This window comes from Ciconia boyciana, chromosome 2 (genome assembly GCF_034638445.1).
Source record: "Ciconia boyciana chromosome 2, ASM3463844v1, whole genome shotgun sequence".
Taxonomy (NCBI): domain Eukaryota; kingdom Metazoa; phylum Chordata; class Aves; order Ciconiiformes; family Ciconiidae; genus Ciconia; species Ciconia boyciana.
The window spans coordinates 104864274-104885512 of record NC_132935.1 but is presented as its reverse complement, the minus strand read 5'-3'; positions in this window follow the sequence as shown (position 1 = coordinate 104885512).

Genomic DNA, 21239 nt, shown 5'->3' with positions numbered 1-21239 from the left:
TCATTCTCTGCACTGAAGGACAGATTCCTGGGTTCAGTTATTTAGTGAGGTAAGAGGAAATGGAAGTCAGACAAGAATTTGTCGTAAATGTTATGCAGGCCTTCAAACACAGCTTTTAAATTATTGCCTGTGGATGCTATTGCAGAGGGCCTGACTCTACTCTTACACCAGCATAAATAATTCATTAGAAATCTGCATGGTACTGGTGCAAAACAGAGAAGAGTACAGTCCAATATGTGTGGTGTTCATCTTCTGCAGCCATCTTTTCCACCTTGTCCTGTGAAAACCTAATGTGAAAAGAAAGATACAGATGTAACCCATTTTCACCCTTTGACCCAACAGCAATTTCTTCACAAAGTTGCACTGTGCATTGCCATCACTAACTATTCTAGATCTAAGCCAAAGGATTTTTCCTCTCCTCAGCTTCAGAACAAAAACAGACTCTAACTACTAGTAAGTTGGCCTCTGTGTTACTGTTGCACTGAAATATGGGTAGCTCTAATTGCATATCAGAAGCTTTTCTGAGCAGGATGACCTTGCAAAAACCTCAGAAGAGGCAGAGTGACAAAGATCTGGGAGATTTCTACAAGAAACATTTTGCTTCAACATAAAATATGAATCAAGCTCCATCTTAGATATCAGCTCTCAGAGCTGTTCAGCCTCACTTGATGTTTAACATCTAGATTTAATGAATGTCTCTGGCAATGTGGACTACAAGTCAGGAAATTTATAACCATTTTGGAAGCAAGAGACTGGAGTTTATTATATTTCTAAGATGAGAAAGAAAAGATCATAATAAAACATTAAGTTTTTTGTCATGAGATGAGGGAGCAGGTGTAACTAGGAATAGACAAATCTTTAGTTCATAAGCATTAACTCCCAATCAGAGCAAGATTTAAAAGTCTAATCGTGGAACAGAGAAACAATACATCCCGCACATGCTAGTTATTCTGCTCTATTAAAAATAGGTTAGATTTTTGTATTTTCAGAGCCCAACACAGTGAGGTGCTGAAAATTTGTTGTTAGACTAAAATATTTGGAGTAGCCACTGGAGTCAGGAATCTGAAGAAGGATGTACATTTAGTCTAAAATCATGTGTGTTATGAGGTTCTAAGGACCAAATCTAACCCAGATATTGTATTTTAGCAATATATTTGGGGATGACAGGTTTTCCTATGAGAACCTCTTGACAGTTCAGGTCATTCACAAAGATATTTGTGGAACTCCAAATCAGAAAGCCAAAACCTGTATGCAATTTCAAATAAGAAAACCACTTTTTTTACTATTCTTCCTGCAGGGAAGTCAGACACTCTTTTGAGCTCTGGCTACTAAGGATTAAGTTGCACAGTTAAAACTTGACACCTTTAAGTAATTTCACTTTTACTTTAGTGAGGTGTCATGCTTTCCCCCCAGAGAACCCTCATGTCTGTGAAAGACTGGAAGGGGATAGAGCTCTGTCTTATGTTTATTAGGCTTGGCTGTAGGACGACAATTGGATAACCACATGAATTTACGGGAAAACATATCACCATTTTCTATGTTGAAGAGGGAAAGCTCACTTTTTCATTCTAGCTACTCCTTTAGGTTGTACTCTTCTACAGCTCTCCATGTTCATTTTGGCTAGTTTGCCTTGGGATTCCCAATTGCACTTTAAACATTGCAGGCATCATTACATTTGCTCCTCTCCAAGATGGCAAACTTTACCTCTCTGAAGTGTAATAACAGGTAAAGAGATGTTTTTTCATGTGTTCTTATGCAGATACCATAGCAAGAGTTTACCTTTCAGGGACATCAGCAGTCCAATCAAATCAGAATCCTTTAAATTAGGTTTAATATAAAGGCAAGCATGCCACCATTAACCTATCAATGAACTTCATATGAAGAGTTTAAGAATTTCAGGGAGCCTTAATATAATTGATTCATATTTTTGCTTAACCCTAATGAGGGTTGCACTGACCCTAAAAAATCATCAGACCATATCAAGTATTTCTCTAGTGAACTGTCCTGAGAAACATGTCTGTCATGGGATTTGTGAAAATAACATTTAAACTAATACTAAAAAAGATCTAATCAAATAGAAAAATTTATTGAAAAGGGAAGTTATGGGGCTTTAATTATCATACTGAAGCAATTGAGGAAGCATCATTTCCTTGTGCAACATTCATTATTGTGATGCAGGTAAACCAAAGCGTATTAAGAATGGGGTGCTTAAATCTCACCTCCTACATTTCAAAGTATTAGTGACTCAGGAGTGGATTTCTTGGTTCCATTTTGGCAGTTTATCTAGGTTGACACATTACATCCATTATTTTAACACAGTTTTTGTGTGTGTGAATTACAACTACTCTGACTGACTGGCTGCTCTGTAACTTAATGGATGTAGACAAAGGCCGCCTAAGGTAGAATACTTTATTAGGTCAATTAATATACCAGCAGCATCTTGTTCCTGGGTTAATCATTGGTTTGAACCTTTACTTTGCATTTAAATGTGGGCATGGCCATAAAAATGACTCAGGAAAATGGCATTTCAGTCATCTACATTTATTCTCTTCCCATGACTTACACATCAAATTTACTCAATTTGTAAGTCATAACTTGATTTCCCAGCTGTCAAAACATCAAGTTCGATGTGGCATCAAAAAACAATCCAGCTGTGATCTCTCTCCATCTGCACAACACTAACACCAGTCATAATTCTGAAACTGCAATTAAACTGATAATATGGCTTTAGGGGTTTTTTTAGTTTTGGTTTTGGGGTTTTTTTGATGATGCACAAGGCAGAAGAACATCTATCTTGCTATCCCACAGGACCGACTAATTGTATTAGTTTGTATTGTCTGTAACTATCCCATAGTTCATATGACAAAGGGTTCTTTCTGGTTTTTGGAACCATCATTTCATGGCTTTCCTTTCTGAAAGGGTATAGAAGAAAAGTCAGACAGACCTTTCTGTCTGAAGGGAAGGGAAAAAAGCCATTTAAGCTAAATGATAATGTTTGTGAAAGAGTAAATGTCAACAAACTGGACATGGATAAATTTAGACAAGGAATTTCCCCGTAGGATTACCTGGCACCAGGAGCTGAAGCAGGAGGGGAAACCTTTTAAAGGGTGTTCTGCACAGTTATCCAAGTAATTTTGTGATGCGGTGCCTTTGATATTGGGCTGAACTTAATCCAGAAGGGTTAAATTCTATGTTCCTGCAAAAGGTGCCCTAACAAGTGGGTTGATACAGGCAGGTTCTCGGCAAAATTCTGATCTTTCTCTGGAAGATCAGAGTGTATTTCTGCTGACGTAGTGTATGCTGTCAGGCTTCATACAATCCAGAATAGTGGAATTTGCCTCAGTAAATATAAAATAGAAATTAATAGCCTTAGAAATTTCACTGGTGGTTTGGGTTTTGTTTTGTTTTGTTTTGTTTTTTTCCTCAATGAACTTGTAGAAAGCACAGAGAATGTTTTAAATTTGCAATGGCTTCCATTAAAAAAAGTAACAATTCACCAGTAGTTGCTGTCTCTCAGCATCTGAATTACTGCAGTTACTTTGTATTCTCAAAGTGTTAAGGAAAGCATTGCAGATACCTCTGCATTTTATATGTATTGGTAAATTATGACCTTTTACTGGCAATCACTTATACCAAAACTACATATATTGGCCCAGAGGGCTACTTCTCTGAAAGAAATGAGCAGATTTTTACTTAATACCTCAGACCAATAAATTAATTTTCATAATTTTATTCCAGACAGCAAAATGAAACACAATATATTTAAGTTTAAAACAAATGTTTTGGAAATATGTTCTTAAATGTGTAAAGCTTACTCTACTGCAGCAGCATTTCCTACAGAAAGGCAAGTATTGTTATCTGGAAGCTTCAGTATTTACCTCTCTGTTCAAATATTACACAAGATTTATAGTCCCTGTGTTTTATATCAGGCTGCTAATCAGAAAGCTTAAATCAACATTTCAGATTGTTAAGTTACAATCTGATTGTTAAGTTACAACAGCTATAAAGCTGTTAGAAAACAGCTTTATAGTGATAAAGGTAGCACAGCGGAACAGCCTGATCCTGCAGTTTCACCTGACCACCAAACAACACTTGGAAACTGAGACATGAGAACGGCAAACTAAGTGTTGTAGCCTTCACGAATGGCTTCAATGCAGAGCCCTTTAGAGCAGAATGAAGACAGGACAGCTTGTGGACTGTGAATAAAGGCAACATCACCTCATATAAAATATAAAGTTGTCATTTTTTCCCTCTGCGTTATTATTAGGTCATGCAAAGATACGCACTAATGCAAGACCCACCAGAGAGGTTTTAAAAGCCCATTTCTAGGAGAGAAAAAGGTGCCCAGCTCTCCATTACAGGGAGATGTAAGGAGTTTTAATAACACCAAAAGTATCAGACAAGGCTTTTGCTGGTCCACAGCAGAAAAGAAGGTGCAAAAGCAACTTTAGATATAAACTATCTTTTGTATAGTTTCGCTACATTCCCCAGCGAACAGCCATATCCATTTTGAGATTTTCTGATTTCACTTCCAGAGGAATTACCCATTTTGAATCAGGTTATTGGCCTATCTTGTCTAAAATCCTGTCTTGGAGAATGATTTGTTTTAGGAGGGGAAAGATCTCATCAAACACTTGCCAGTTATGAAATTTCACCTTCAACAGGAAAATGTCTTCTTCTGACCCACTCTGGCCACTAGTTTAGTCTCCTTTCCTACTCACACTGAAGTAAAATGCCTTGCTATTTATTTCATCGTGATCAAAAGGAGATTAAAGCAATTCTCCATTGTAAATTCATGCATCCCGATTAGCCTCCGTTTTTCCTTTGAACAAAGTGGGAAGTTAGAACAGAGTTATACCTGTAGTTTAGTAATAATTCCTAGCATCTTTTCCTTGAAAGAGTGTTTTACAAAAGGTATATGCTCAATTCAGACCTGCTCCAAATAGGACAGGAAGATTCAAAGAACACCTCAGGCCAGCATGGACTTTCTGCACCAAGGAGAACTAATTCCTGGACGAGGAAAGGAGGTTTTTGCTTTCATTCATTCATTCTGGCATTTCCAAAAGGAAGAAAAAAAGAACCATCTTAAAATTACAATCTCCACAGAAGTCTGCAGTATCTCTTCGGCGGAATCTGTCTAAAGGGCTTAGTCTTTCACTTTTGTTATTGAGAAGACTCTAGGCCAAATGCTGAAGCTGGGGTTGAAGTCAGCTCCACCACCTAGCACACATAGCCCAGGTTTTCCAAAGGGGAATGCAATGAGGCCCTCAATTTTATTTACAGGCAAAGAAACTATGGGAGAACTAACAGGGGAATGAATGCACAAAGCTCAAGGAAATTACTCTTAAAATTAAACATGACTTTAAATTATCACAAAATAAATTCCTTTTAAGGAATTCTTAATTTTTTTCTATGTACTTCAGTAGCATCTAGAGACTACCTGCAAGATGAGGCCTATTGCTGCAGGTATGACACATATGCATAGTTAAAATAATTCTAGCCCCAAAGAACAGACAGTCTAAATAGAAAACATAGTGAAAGGAGATATTATCCCCTTTAGATAGCCAAGAACTGAGGAACACAAAAAATCAAGACTGGCTTCTCTCCTACAACTTTATGCTCTAGTTTCCATTTCGATCCAGTGAGGACAGAAAGGCATCCATGAAAAGCAATTCACTACACCTGAAATTCAACTGTTTTCTGGTGGAGCCTTTCTCTTTCTTCATTTACTACACACATAGCCTAGCGTACATAGGCACCTCAGGTCAACACCAAATATTAAATGTGATTGATTCAGATCTAAATGACCTATCAAACCCCACAAAATCTAGTTTGTAGGACAGCCCATGTATCAGCTTAGCACCTCAATTAAGAGGAAAGCCCAAAATCTTTGGATGCTTTTTCTCTTATGGAGAAGTTTCCAGCCTGATGTGATGTGGTTATTTATTTTTTAAGCACAATTTAATGTATCAATTTTGAACTTGTTAAAAACATTTTAAACTTCTTAAACAAACCACTTAACGATTACAATTGTTTTTTTAACATTAATAGAGTTATAATACTATGAAAAATACTATAACCCAGAAATACTAGAAAAGACTGGAAATTTAATCTCATAAAAAAATTGAGACTAACGACTGTTTTTTGAAAACCAGAATTTGCTGAAAAATTGACATTAAGTATGCTACAAAACAAAATCACTGTGTAATTAGTGACTAAAAGCTTTCAGAAGTGACATCTACCTCCAAGTAAAACATTTTTCACCTGTCTTACTATGTGTGGGAGAATGTAAGATGGAAAAAAAAGTAGCTTTTCACTTTTCTCTTATTTTTCAAAATGTAATTGTTGTCATGTGCTAAGAAGACAGTTACTGGACAGTGATCCTCAACTGCTCTTTTAAGTAAGGCTATTAAGAAAGAATATTGCTGTGCTGACATAGCAAGTTTTCTATTTTTTTTCCACAGAATTATTATTACTGGTAATACTAGAGTATCCAGTCACGGATCTTTTTGTCCTACAGACCTGAATGGCATCAAAACGACGTTTTCTGCTCCTAGAGGGCTTAGAGTTAAAGGAGAAGACAAGAGACAATGGAGAGGTCTGAATGACCCATTTTTTGGGTCTTAACAAAGCACTCCTTTACTGCAGAAAGCAGAAATGCTCTTGTCTGAACTGTGGCTCAGCTGACTGAGCCAATACTGGGAGCTTTATTTCAATACAAAATGATGTTTGAGAGACAGAGCAATGGAAACAGGACTGAGTAATCTTTACAAATGAGGAGATGCAGTGAATGCTTTTTACCGCAGAGAAGTGGGAGCCAAGTGTCTGTCACAGCAGTGAAGACATAGTGTCATAGTGTAAGGAAATACTGTCTGCAGCTGCATTCTGCATGCACATCCTCGGGGCAAATATGCATTTGTCAAAGCTAGAGAAAAGTAACGTGTAGTAGTTGAGGCCTCAAACAAAGGATGCTGGGATGAGAAAATTGAGTTGCTTACATGAATAGGAAAGGCAGTATCTTAACAAGGAGAATTTGTGAGACTTTGTTGTTCCCTAAAAGTGCGAATCCAAGGAGTAATCTGTGTTGAGGAGATGTCTGATACCAGCCTGAGCAGTGGGCACCACGATGGAGATGGTGTTGACAAGGGCCTAGTGGCAAATAAATAGAAATTCTCTTTTTACCATTGACATTGCTAATGAAACAGCTACAGAGGCAAGATGAGTTTTTGCCCGGGACAAAAGCCTGGTCTGGAGGAGAAGGCAAGGTGCAGGAATCACCAGTGCAGAGGCCACAGGTCAAAATTTACTCATGGGTGAGAGTGTCCAGGGAAATGGGGCAGAAGGGGCAGAAGGGGAAGAGAAGGGGACCAAGGACAGGGAAGCTCAGGACCTCACACAATTCTGCAGGGGTAGAGGAAGATGCCTGGAATAACCCAGCAGAGTGCACAGTAAGAATAAGTGACCTGCCACTAGAAAAATCATGAGCATGAGGCTGAAGGTGGGTCTGACGTGTCCTGGGCTGGCAGTGATCTTATCACTGGAACATCCTTCCGCCCGCACAGGTTAGGATGTCATCTCAGGACGGATGAACTAGTGATGTCTGTGGAGGACAGGTGTGAAAAATGAAGCTCAGTTGCTGTCTTTCATCCAGTGTCTTGGTGGTTCCTGAAATCAAGTAAGATGAGTGCAGTAGGGACTTTCTATTACATTTGTAACAGGTGATATGCCTAATAAGCATAACTATAGTACATTACTGAAATTTTGTTCCCCCTAGGGTAGCTCTCAGAATGCTAAATTTCATACTACGCTTACCACCCGTGATAATTTGCTTGGGCCATTAATCAAGAATACTTCCTTGAACTCACTGGGGACATGCCAGTATATATAATGCTGTTAGAAATAAAGTAAAAATGTTAATGTTTTTGTATGATTTAACTTAGGATCTTTTTTCTTTTTTTTTTTTTCATTTAAGCCACTAGCATAACTTTAATCACCATCCATGTGAAGATAATCAGACTCCTTTCAATAAAACATGTGCTTCAGAGTATTGAGTGCCATCATACACCGGTACTATAGGGCCTGAAGAAATCATTGTAGAGAGTGCATTAAGGTATGTGTGTATGAAGTGACTGTCACAGACATTGCCCTGTAGTATCAGGCCATGTGGTGTCTATCAATCTACAACCTGAAGACAATTCCTCTCTGTGCCTCCCACACTCTCTGCCTCATATCAATTTTGTGGGAGTGTAATTTCAGTGAGACATTGTCATTCCTCTGTTTTCTAAATTCTCTTTGTGACTGCTCCTCATGAACAGGCAGCAAGTTCAAAATAACTGTGACTGTGGCAGAAATTCAGTTCTTAAAAAAGGCAGAAATGAGGTAAGATCAATTAGTCTGTACAGGTGGCTGAAAGACAAAATGAGGTTTCATGGCACATTTTAAACTACTGATGTAATTTACATTTGAAGCTATCTGAAACAGATCCATTTTTGGGTTTTGGCAGACTTGTGTACAAAATACAAGCATCTGCATTTTTTTCTTCCAAAATGCTGTATTGGAAATATCCTTGTGGATATCCAGATGTTTCTGTTTGCTAAAATCAGGTCAGCAAAGACAAAAAAGAAGTCCATAATATTTTCAATAAACATTAGAAAAACCCTGAACACAAACATTAAAAATAAAGAAACAACAACAGCAGGATATTTTTTTACAATCCTTTTTTTTTTTTTTCCTGTATAGGACCATTTTGGAGCAAGAATCATTACTGAAAAATTTCAAGTAGCTCTAATGATCTAGATTTATTTTCAGATATGATATTCATCTTTTCAGAAACAGAAGATAGAAGTTTAGATCTAGTTTGCAAGTGTTGTTAATCAAGAATAGTTCCACTGAACTGAACGGGGAAAAGCCAGTATAAAAAAGCTTTGAATAAAATCAGAATTTTAATTCCCTTTATTTGATTTGTTAACTAATGACCAATCATTTTTAGACTGAATCCACTAGTGAAATTTTCATCAGCACCCAAGGGAAGATAACCAAACTCTTTTCCATAAAGACAGTTTTTCAGGGTATGGTGCATCTTTATGAACTTCTTATCTTGGTTTGCTCACAATCTGTCTACAGTATATTGCCTGGAGAGTTTAAATCTGATTGTATTATTCTTTACGGAATGATATGTCTCCAGCCTGAATCTATAGAGAGAGAGGGAGAGAGCAAGCTTTTGTGTGCATGCACAAATGTGGCTGCATATCTTTCTTGCCACTGGACTGCACAAAGGAAGCAGGATGAGTAGCTCAGTGATTGTACATTGTGACACTGTAACACATTCAACAGTTTTCTTGCACAGGACTGAGGTCTGAAAATCTTTTTTCCCTCTTTGAACGAGAGAATATTGCCAGGACATGAGCCCTAGTCCCCGATTCCTGCTAAGCACCATCATGCGACCTTGAAATTTTGCTTTAGACAGTGATGGGAAGAGGGAAGCTGGTGAGCAAGGCTCATCAGGATGCTTCCCCAGGGCACTGCCAGCTAGCTGGATGCTGACCTCCTGACAGCATGTGGACTGGCCCAGGACAGCATCCCATGGACCTTGCCACACTTCACAGCACCACCAGGCAATTTTTAGACTTTCAGTTATACAACTCCTGCATGGAAAAGAGGTGTAATTCATCCCATCAATCCCACTGCTGAGGCAGGATTTTTCTGTGTGGTCTGCTCCTGAGTTTTTCCCCAGTCTTGTTTTAAATGAGTCAAAACAGAAGCATGTGCTCCCCCAGGAAACAATTCTGCAGCGTGAATGACCATCAATATTAGGGAAAATTTCCTCATATTTTCTTCTGTTCTTAGAATTACTATTTCTGTGTTTGTTCACCTTGCTCACTCCTTTCACCGTAAACAGTCTGCTTGTTATTTTAATGTTACAAATAGCATGAAGTAACTGAAGATCTTAAATTATGAGAAACACATTTGGATTATTCATTTGTTCCCTAAATTGCCCAAAGGATTTCTATTTTATCCCTGCATTCCCTTGATCTTAATGTTTCCTTCACTTTAACATCCTGATATTATATATATTTTTCATCTGCTTCAGAATTAGACAGACCAGAAGTGATACCTTTGCAAATTCATCTTCACTTACACTTTCTTCATTCAGCCTGTCAGACACTACTGCAAAAGGGAGACAAAGCTGGAACATGACAAATAGGCACTGTGATTGTTTTCAACATGCCACAAAAAAGTAGGACAAAATATCTTAATGTTTTCCTCTTTCCCCTCATCCTTCATTCAGCAGAGATTTGCTTTCATTTATAAAGGTCACTGGCCTATGAAGCATCTGAGAAGGCAAAAACTTTTTCTTCCTCTCCAAGTATGTATTCAAGCTGCAGCAATAACATAAACCCTTTATTATACGATGGGTGGCTGCAGCCACAGCTAATCACAATCAGTTAAATAAAGCATTTTAGGGGACTGCCTCAGTTTGTTTATGCCTGCCCAAACAAACCTGTCCTGTAAACCAGATAAAATGACACTTTAGTGTAACCATTTTGAAACCGATGACAGCTCTGACAGTTTTCGTTGCAACGATCCTGGAGTATCTTTAAATGAGGTAATTTAACCTTGTGCAAAAGGCCAAGATAAAAATCAATAGATTACTATGTCTCATGTTGTACGTCTTGTATATGCATTTTGCAAGTATGGCCAGTCAGCACACTCTTCCTCTCCACAAACCAAACCTGTTTCCTCACAAAGCTCTTGGCAGCTTATGACTCCATGTTCCAAAGGTAAAATATATTCATTTGGAAAGGCTGTGATAGTCGCTTACAGTAGATGGTCTTTACCTAACTTGTACCTCCATCACCATCCACAGGCCAAGTACCTTAAGAAGAACCATCTCTTATCATGCATTGCTTTTCCTCTCCATCAAAATTCCTGATGGAGAAATAATCTAAGCAGTATAGAAGACAGAAGCATGAAGCAACCAAAGTACAGTTACCATGAAGTATTATAAAAGCTTTTTCCCATCAAAATATTTCAACTTCTAATCAAAATATTTTAGCTTTGAAATTTCTGCACTTTTCCTTCCTCATGAAAAATGGCCAAGAAAAAAAATATAATTAAAAAAAGGTAAAGTGTTTTGACCTGTTGTGTTTGCAAGTGGCTGAGAATCCTGTCATTGTACTGGCAATGTAACAGGAAAGCACTTCCTTAAATTTAAGTGCTTAACTTTAAGTGGCTGAGTAGCCCCATTTAACTCAGTGAAACTGTTCAAGTGCTTAAAGCTAAACATCCATTTACAGAGAACAGAGTATTCGGTACCTTGTGCCCACTTAAGAGAATGAACAGAAAGAGTATTCAGAGGTTTTTTTCAAAACTTGTTTTTCTGTTTATTATAATTTCTGGCCTTTAAGTTGGTTAGAGAATATGGTAGGATTTGAGTTGACCCTGTTGATTTACTTTTTTGGTGGAAAAAAGGTTTTTTCAGGTTATGAGGTAATGATGCATTTCACAGACTTGTGAGGCAGCAATTCAGGAGAACAGATCTGTAGGAAGGTAGGATCCAGGAAGAAAGGCAAGTAAACTCCCTGAAAATGGGAGGCACCAGGTATGATGTTCCTCAGGAATAAGCAACATGAAACAGGAGGTGTATGGCAGAACAAGCGCTTATCCTGGATCAGCATGCACAGAAAGCAAGAACCATACCTACTTTATATTGCTTTAGGGAACTATAGCAAAGCCAGGTTGTTTAAGCCTGTACTCCCAAAATATGAGTGCAACATGCTTGTCTTAGAAGTTGCTCATGAAAAGTTGCTCCTATAAAGTCTCCACCAGATTTAGGGTGCTGTGAAAAATTTGAGTCCTCATGCTGCTTTAAAGAGAGGCTGCAGACCTGAAACTCAAGCTCTGACTCTCTGATGGTAAGGGAGGGCTTGTTAAAAACCAACAGCAATTCCTCCTCTCCTCACCTCTCTTCTCCCTGAAAAAAACCAAACCCTTATCCACCAGTCCAGACTTTCTCACTAAAATCTTTCTATGGTTTTCTCTTCAGAAACCCTACCGCCTTCATTATCTTTGTGCCACAGAGGCATTTCAACTATGCCATTTTGTTTGTGACAGAAGTAAATGGGTCCAACTCACAGGAAGACATAGCAGTAGCCAGTTACTCTGAAGATTAGCACAGGATTTTGGTGACTAGCGTGTGTCAACAGGAGAACCCTGCACTTCAAAAAGAGAGGCATGGTGTGCCCCCATGTTACAGGCACCGTAAGACTTGCACACATGGCCTCACCTGCAGGGAAGAAAGTTGATCTTGAGTTCTTCTTAAAGTCCATCTACGTCATCCCACAACCAAATATGCAGAGACAACTGTCCTCAACCCTATGACCATTATACACATTTAACTAGAACATTAATTTAAAGTCTGCTCATGTACACAACTGTTTTCAGGAGTGGGGACTTTATGAGGGATTTTTTATAACCCTCACAAGGAGTAGGGGTAGCATTTGTTATTGAAACAGATTCCCTCCACCTCATTTTTATTGTGGTAAATTTGAACCATTTTCAAGACAGCAAGGTCAGGTCTACCTCAGCCTCTCTTTGACGATCCCAAAATTTCTAGTGTTTTAGAGCTTGGCATTACAAAGACAAACTGACATCATTTCAACAAAGACATTTTGGTTTCAAATTTTAACAGCAGGTAATTTTCTGAACGGTAAAATAGCTTGGTGAAGTTTAAAACAACAACACAGGCAGAGCACGCTATTCTAGCTGCATTTGACATCCTCACACCTCACCTGAATTTATCTAGAGGAGACTGGCAAAAAACTATGAGTCTGAATGCACTTGACACTCATCATCATTCATGGTAACGTAGGAAAAGATAAAGCCTAGGATAATTTAAGGCAATTTAAACCAGTGATGCTTGAGATTATCTGAGGATCTTAACCTACCCAGCAGCTCTTTGGATGACATACAGCAAGTGGGATATAAAATTGTGACTTTAATTGGAAGGGCCTTATTTTTTCTGGTCTTTTTCTTCACGTACTAAGAGAATGGAGGATGCACTATCAGTGATAGCAATAGGTATAAAGCCAGTATAGGATGGTTGCTGAAATTTTCACTGTTGAATGGGCATTGTTGTGATTGGCATTAAAACAACATCCCAGAAATCAATTTATTTTAGTGTTCTCTCAGTCATTAACACCACTTGTAGTGTAACAGGCAATGACAAGAATAAGCACTGGTCCTTGACTTCTGCCTTTCAGTTCAGAACAGCAGCGAGTCAGCACCACAAGAAAAGTATTGTTGAAAATATATTGGTTAAAAATGCAGACCAACCGAGGTATTTTAGGGAAAAACAGTATTTGGTTTTTTGTTTTAAGCATGCTCTCCCCCTTCAGCTGACATTAGAATGTGAACCACACTGGGGTCTTCACAGCAGAATTAGTGCTTTTTCATGGAACCTTTTTTCACTGGTGTCATGTAGGTCACATATCCACTGCAGGCTGTAGTGTGGCACCTTTAATGGCTACATAACTCTTGAATATACAGACCAACACAAACCACACAGGGACCACTGAGGTCTCACTAATGGAATTTTTTCTCCATTTGTCCTTGTAATAGCTTGAGAAAAAACATGAGCTAACTGGATGGCTTACATTGCACATATTTCACAGAAGCATTAGGTTTCTATTTTGCAGACAGGCACCATGAGTTCATGTCCCACTTAAGTGTTTCTCATTGGATTAGTAATATGTAGGGGCTAAAACTCCTTTGCAAATCTCACTCAGAGTGGTTCAGGCACAGATCTTCAAAGCACCATAGTGACAGATAGAGAGATCTTTGTAGCCGTGAAGTCAAGCTCATGCCAAGCTCAAATCTATGGATCTAACTCCAGTGTCACCTGCAGCTGCATTACCTTGGATCCTGCATGACTAAGTCCATATCTTGTAAGAATTAGTAACAAAAAAGGGAAATTGAACTTTTTTCTCCCAGAGCATTTGTGAACCCTCTACAGGACTACCTTCCTCTCATATAGCTTCCTTTCCTGCAGCTGCCATCACTGGGAACACAGATAACAGAAATGGAGAAGGAATGGGACTACCCCTCCATAACTTCATTATTTCTTCATGCTGATTTTTTTTTTTTAATAGAGTACAATTTTGGTAAACTTTTTGTCAAGCTTTTTCCAGTGAAAAATAGACAGCACACAAGTTTAGCTGCAGTGACTCTAGTTTCCTTGAAATGTCATAATTCCCGTTATAAATATTCTTCCTTATGAAAGGAAAGTGTAATTATTTTGCTAATATGCATGAAAATAGCATTTGAGAAACTGAAACAATATGGTACTGTTTGACTTGAAATTTACTCCCCAGCTGTTAATAACCTGCCTGCGTCTCTGGTGGAATTGTGAGTTTGTTATTCCTATACTTACAACAAATAGCAACTGTTTCTGAAACTAGGAGCTGGGCCAAAGGGAAAAGAAGCAGCCCAAACCACCTAAACAAACCCCTTAAAGTCCATATTGTGTATTTAAATTAGTTCCCTAGAGCAGCAAGAAGTAAAAAATCTCATGTGCATCTTGTTGTACTGTTTCAAGTATTATTTAATTTTTGGAGGAAGCAAATGTTTATGACAGCCTTTTTGAAATTATGTTTGCAATTACACATGCCTTCTATTGTTAAATAAATAAAATCAGCGATTAGTACTAATATATTTCCATCAAGTTTTCCCAAAGCCATATGCATGTTATGGACCAAAAGACTGTCTTATTTTGAAAGACAGTTACAAAGAGACATTGTCCCAGATTTTCAGTTTATCATAATTTGTACAAAACACAGCAACTGAATACTACATGAATTACATCTAATGCCTGGGCATTCTTGACAGTCATTTTGATATATATGTTTTGGGTACAATTTTCTAAAGTATTTAAGTGACTGAAGAGTGAAGGTTTAATTTTCAAAAAAGGTATATACCAGTCAAAATCTGATTAGACCTACTAACGTCTACCTTTCTAAATTTCCATGCAAAATACAAATTAAGGTTCTTGATTTTTTTTTCCTTATTAGATTTTACTCTAAGCAAGTAAAAAAAATTGCCTACTGACAAGATTATGTAATTGAATTCACCACACAGTCTCTCTCCAAGCACTGCTACTTGGGCGCTTCATCACAAGAAAATTGGCTTTGCTGAACATCCTGAATATTAGCAAACCTAAATGCCTCAAAGAAAAGCAAAAGACAAAGGATCAGGACACCACCAGTACCTACTGGCCTTATGCTCTTTTCTTCTATTGCTATCAACAGAGGCATTTCACTGGTGTGATCTGTAGTACATAGACTTATAAAGAAAGGTAGGTATATGAACGTCTTTAATAGAACTTGAACTTTTGCTCCAAACTTACATCAAATTCATGTGTATTGATTTTATGGTATGAGCTGTCTCCCTAGCACAGGAAAGTCCCATAACCTGTCTGAAAAAACTAGATTTATCCCTTCAAATAATTAGTTTAGCTTCCCCCTTACTGACTTTGATTTTTCCTCTACTTTGCTAAAATGACACATCCCCAACACTAATGAAGCACATACATTATCTTAGAGGGTTTGGGGTTTTTTTGTTGTTGCAAGCATGTGATAGTGCTTCCAATCCCCTGAGGATTGATATATTGGTCAAATAAATCTTCCAGATCGGTAATAATACAGTGCACTCCGTAATGTTCCTTTACATGCCGTATTATTTACCTGCACTGCTTATCAGCAATTGCATGTTTGCCGGAAAAAAAGTGCTGTTGTATAGGCAGTTCTTGCTTCATTGGCATGATTACTAACTGGGAGACAGTAAAACTCTTGTTTGGAGGTGCTAAGAGGAGACAAGAGGCAAACTGTTTGAAGTACTCCAGATCTCTGGATGAGTTAAATCCTGTGCAGAGATCAAGAACACAGATTATGTATGAACCATGTCCTGGCAAAACATTATTTTGATAATTGAAGTGGATCTTAAGTGATGCATAGTTCTGCGTTGACTGTTTATACAGCAGTGGATAAGGTCAGGTGTGCTATTTACCCATGGGCCAGTCCAAGGACGAGGCTGTGCATCCATAGGAGAAGCCATGCAAAGGAACTCCAATCCTATTGTACAGGAAACTTGAATGCTAGCCCTGTGCTTTAGATTTGGAGACAGAAAGGAAGTAAAAGAGGACTTGGTTTCATGCCACAGAGAAAAAAAACCTGCACCTCACCATTTCCTTGGGAAATGATTTGTCTTCCTGCTCCCCTGTTTCTGAGTGTGGACTGGAGGATATGAGTACACCACTCTTGCGGTTAGCCCATCCAAAAAGGAGACAGGGCAAGACCTATCTGCCCTTACTGGTACAAGTGTAAGAAATGTATGAAAGCAACTGAAATTGACTGCATTTTTAAAAAGCACATACTTTTTGTGGTGCGTTGGTGCTAGAGAATGTAAGAGCTAATGAGTAAAATTATTAGAATTGTAAGATGCAACTGAAAATATGTCAAGGAATATGAATAAAATTTCTTCCTAACAGATATAGAAGAAATCAGTAGGCTCAGAATTTAAGGTTTATAAAAATAATGTATTTAACTTTCCAAGTATACATTTTCCACATTGTGAAAAATTTTTGTAATTCGGATTTAAATATTTTCAAAGAGTCGTAGAATAGTTGAAGTTGGAAGTGATCTCTGGAGGATGTCTAGTCCAATACCCCCTTGCTCAAAGTATGATCAACTAGAGCAGGCTGCTCAGGACTTCGTCTAGTTGGGTTTTGAATATCTCCAAGGATGGAGATGATGCCACAACCTCTCTGGCAAACCTATGCCAACGCTTGAATTCTGTTCATGAATCTTAGTCTGAAAATGAAATAGAATAGAAACAGAAACAGAAAATGAAAATTACTCTTCCATTTTCAATGTCTCATCTGAGCAAAATGAGACACAAATAATTAGCAACAATATAAGTATATTTTAACAGCTCTTTTTCTGTTTTAAAATAATTTCAGATGCTGTTAGTAACAAGAAAAAAAAAAAACATTTTGTTGGCTTCCTTTAGTGTATGTAATGAAAGTCTGCTCTTAAATAGTGTAAATTTGGTGCCAGTCCTTTCTCAGAAAGCCCCTGCAGATGCTGACCCTGCTGGCAGAAGAAGCATATGATAGAAGCACCAGAATCTTTCCACTGATTTCAGTGGGCCTCAGTCATAAAACAGATCTCAGATCTTTTAAGTAGACATGAATTTGCCTTGCTTATATTTGACTGAGATTAGGCAATTATGAGAAAACAGTTTTAATATTTAAATTAGTCAAATGCTTAATTATGAAAGTGCTGAAAGAAGAATGCTCAGCTTCATTGCACTTCAATGGCTTGTAAATTGGCAAGTAGCTGTAAATTAACTCCTGGATTTCTTTAGGTTAATCAAATCAGATTTAATGATGTCTTTGAAATCCACAGATTAAAGGTATAAAAGTGTGCATCATAGCATGGCGGACAACCATAGTAATAGTTGTTAATTTCTATTTTGTTCTCTTTTGTTCTCTGTTCTTTTCCTGTAGATGTGCAAAAAAGAATAGAAGTGCAGTATTTCTGGGAAGCATGTATTCTAGTGATGCTAACACCCTGATCTTCACAAAAGAATCCCTAATAAGGTCTTCACTACTTTTCTCTGACCATTTATTGCAAAAGACTTCCATTTTCCTCTTCTCTTCACTTCCCTTTTTGTAGACTTCCCATCACTGATCCTATTGCATTGCCTAGCATGCAAAACATGGAAGCTGACATTTCTGTTCATTTATGTATCAAATTTTCCATACAGGGAACAATGTAATAAATCAGTAAACACGTCTGTTAAATATCACTATTTCACCTTGCTGTCTGGAAAAGAAAGGGGAATTTTTAAAAATAATTATTTCTAAAGATCTGTTAGAAAAATAACAACAGGGAGACAGATGACGTGATTCAAGTAAAAGACTTGGTAAATATCTTGTCTATAGTCTGAAAACAACAGTGTTTTAGGAACAGCACCTGAAAGAGTGAAACCACATGTCTAACAAGTGTATATTTTCTACTGTTTATCAAAGTGGATGTGAAAGAGTGCAAGGGAATAGGAAAACCCAGTGCAGATTTAAAGCATGAATTCAGACTTTGCTCTGAAGTTCATATGCAGCTGACTCAGTCTCAAGTACCTGGTAAGAAAGGCTGGGGAGCTAATGTCAGGTGGATGCAATGCCAGCCTCTTCCTCCCCCTCCATGCTCTCTGCTACATAAATCACTTTGTTTTTAGTATGTTAACCAAGAGGACCGACTACCTCAAGAAAATGCAATTTGCCTCTTTTATTTGTGGACAGAATTGTTGTTACTAATCTAGTTAACTGATTTTTTCTTCTGTTGTGGTACTTCCTACCAATAATTAAAGTTCAGGAAAAGATTTCCATGCAAATTTGGTTGTATTTAAGCATCTTCATTATCCACCAAAACAAAACTTTATGTTTGACTCAAGCCTAGATCTTCATGAAAACATATCAGTGTCAAGAAAATCTTGTTTTCTTTCCACCTTCAAAACTCATAGATGTTTGCTCTGATTCTGTGAAAAGCAAGACATTTCATAATCTTTCCTCTAAACTTCTCAGTGTTTCATTCATGTAAAAGCTAGTTTTACTATGACCAGGAAACAATCATTCTTCTGTGGGAGGAAGGAAATGCCTTTGTGGCAAAAAAATGGCTCTAACTCTCTGCAGATAATAGCAGCTTTTCACTTGGGAAAAAATTTGCAAAAACAATGTGTTAGAATTATCTGTGGCTGCTTCCCCCTCAAAAGGCTGGTCTAACATCTGCCAGTTTACCGTGGTGCGTTAAAAGGCCCTGGAAAGCCAGCTGAAGCTTTGAAGACTCCAAGCAGGCAGAATACTTCCAGCACTCCAGTTAGTGTAAATTTAGTGTTCCAGCACTCCAAATTTAGAGCATTTCTTTGTTGTTGGACAGCATATTCCTTCCAGCATATGCTCCCTGGCCTGAATATTCCCCAGAGAAATGGTGACAGTACAGACATCCATGAAGAGTAAAAACTGAAATTAAACCCACCCCTTTTATAAACTGTGAATAGGCTTCCTGTTCCTCTCTCATTCATATAGAGTGTAGACAAATTTTGGCCCTTAACGTGCTCCAGAGAAAACCCATCAAAGTTATTAATAAATAATGAGCTGATGTGCTGTGTACAAATGTTACAGGATTATATGATCCCAGCCTTGGACAGGCTAGCTAAACAGTGACATTCGGGGTCTCAGTATTCAATACCTGGCATTATGTATAATCACCTGTACCTGAAGGTTACCAGCCCATTAAGGTCCTATTTCACACCCTCTTTGCACCAGTGACAAAGCAATAGATATCTAGTCTCATTGCTCTGGTTGTCCTGAGTGTTTTCAGAAAATAAGCAGAAGGCATAAAGCTTACAGTGATTACCCTCAGCTGGGATTTAGCCATATGCATGAAATAAATAAATAAAATGGTTCGGGTTTAGTGTAAAAAATCACAAAATGACAAAAAAACCCCGCCTTCAACCCAGCTCTCATTGTTATTCATAGCCATAAGCAAGAGTTTGTTAGGCGCTCCCTAGGTAGTCTTTCATCTGCTTTGTAGCTGCATGTCCTAGCATAGAAGTATGAGCACTCACTGTTCAGTAGCCCTTCATGTATTGCAGTCCTGTGACTGCTCAGACAAGACACACCTCTGATCAAAATTTGTCTGCACAGGTGGTTTCTCTGTAGTAGCATAAGATAAATTTATTGCTCACTAAAATAATATTTTCAGTGATCTTGAATCACAATGAAGAAATCATCCTCTGTCTGACTTCTGGCCAGCAAACTTTGGTAGTGGGTTTTTGTGGTGTTCAAGGAAAGACACTTATCCCAGTGTGACAAATATTTCCCTCTCTCTCTTTTGCTTTATTATGTTTAAAAAGAGATGAATTGGGAAAACATTTGTCTTGTGTAGACTGTGCCGGAATATTAAGCAGCCTGTGCCTGTTAGCAGCTTTCTTAATCATGCTTGGTTTACTGTCATACACCATTCTGGTGGAGAGAGACCATTTCACAGCAGTGTAATACAGCATCTGTATTTTTCATTATCAGCAAGAGGGTCTGAGCTGTTTTCTTTTACCTCCCTTTCTCCCTTCAGTTTTTACAGTTGTGGTTACAATGGAATAAGCAAAACATAAATTACCAGTTAAAAGCCCAGTCAGAAGAGAAGGAAAGCCATGGGAGGTACAGAATACTGCTTGGGTTGTGCCCAAACAATCCATTACTATGGGCTGTTTGCCATTTTTCAGCCACCTGAGTGTTGTCATGGCTTCTTAGAAACATAGAATAATTCAGGTTGGAAGGGATCTTGGGAGTTGATCTAGTTCACCCTCCTGCTCAAAGAGAGGCTACACTTAAATAAACTCAGACTGCTAAGAGCTTTATCCATTAGGATCTTGAAAGCTGATGTTGGCACCACTCATTTTCCTAGTGCAAATCCCTGCCTAAAACGTGACCCAAATTCCTTTGTCACCTGAGCTACCTAACTGGAACAAACTAGTGTTTATACAAGTCTATTTTGTTCTCCATCTCTCTGCTAAAAACCAGGCCCCTTTTTTGGAGGTAAGCACTGTGGGAAGAAAGGATGTTTTTATGGTAAAGTGAATGAGTTATGAGAAAGTCTTCCAAGCTCTGCTGCAGTAATTTTCAGAGTAAGCCCCTTCCTCTCTCAACATTCCTCTGGTATAGCAGCATGGATGTTATATGCTCTGGGTCCTTCTCAAACATTGTGAAGTAAAGTAATCATAAGATACAATATCTGCTTTTTATCTTTAGTTGGAATGGCTGATCAAGTCTTCAGCTCCAGTAATGAAACAACTATTGCCATCCCCTTTCTGAGCTTTTGTTGTGCCTATTAGTGATATGAGACAAGAATCTCACAGAGAAAACACAAGCTGCCAATATGGTTCTTCCTAAGGTGTCAAACACTCTTAGACTGGAAGTTTTTTTCAGGAATTAATTATACCTGTCTAGGTGCTTGCATAGGATCAAACACAGCTGTGTCTGAGATGGGGTGTCAGGTCCTACTGAAATGCAAACAGCAAATAAATAAAAAGGTTAAACTTGTCACTGCGCAAAGATTGTTGCCAATAAACAGTATGACTCTTGTTGGCTGTACTCTATGTGTACAATGTGTGAAAGAAAACGCACAGTA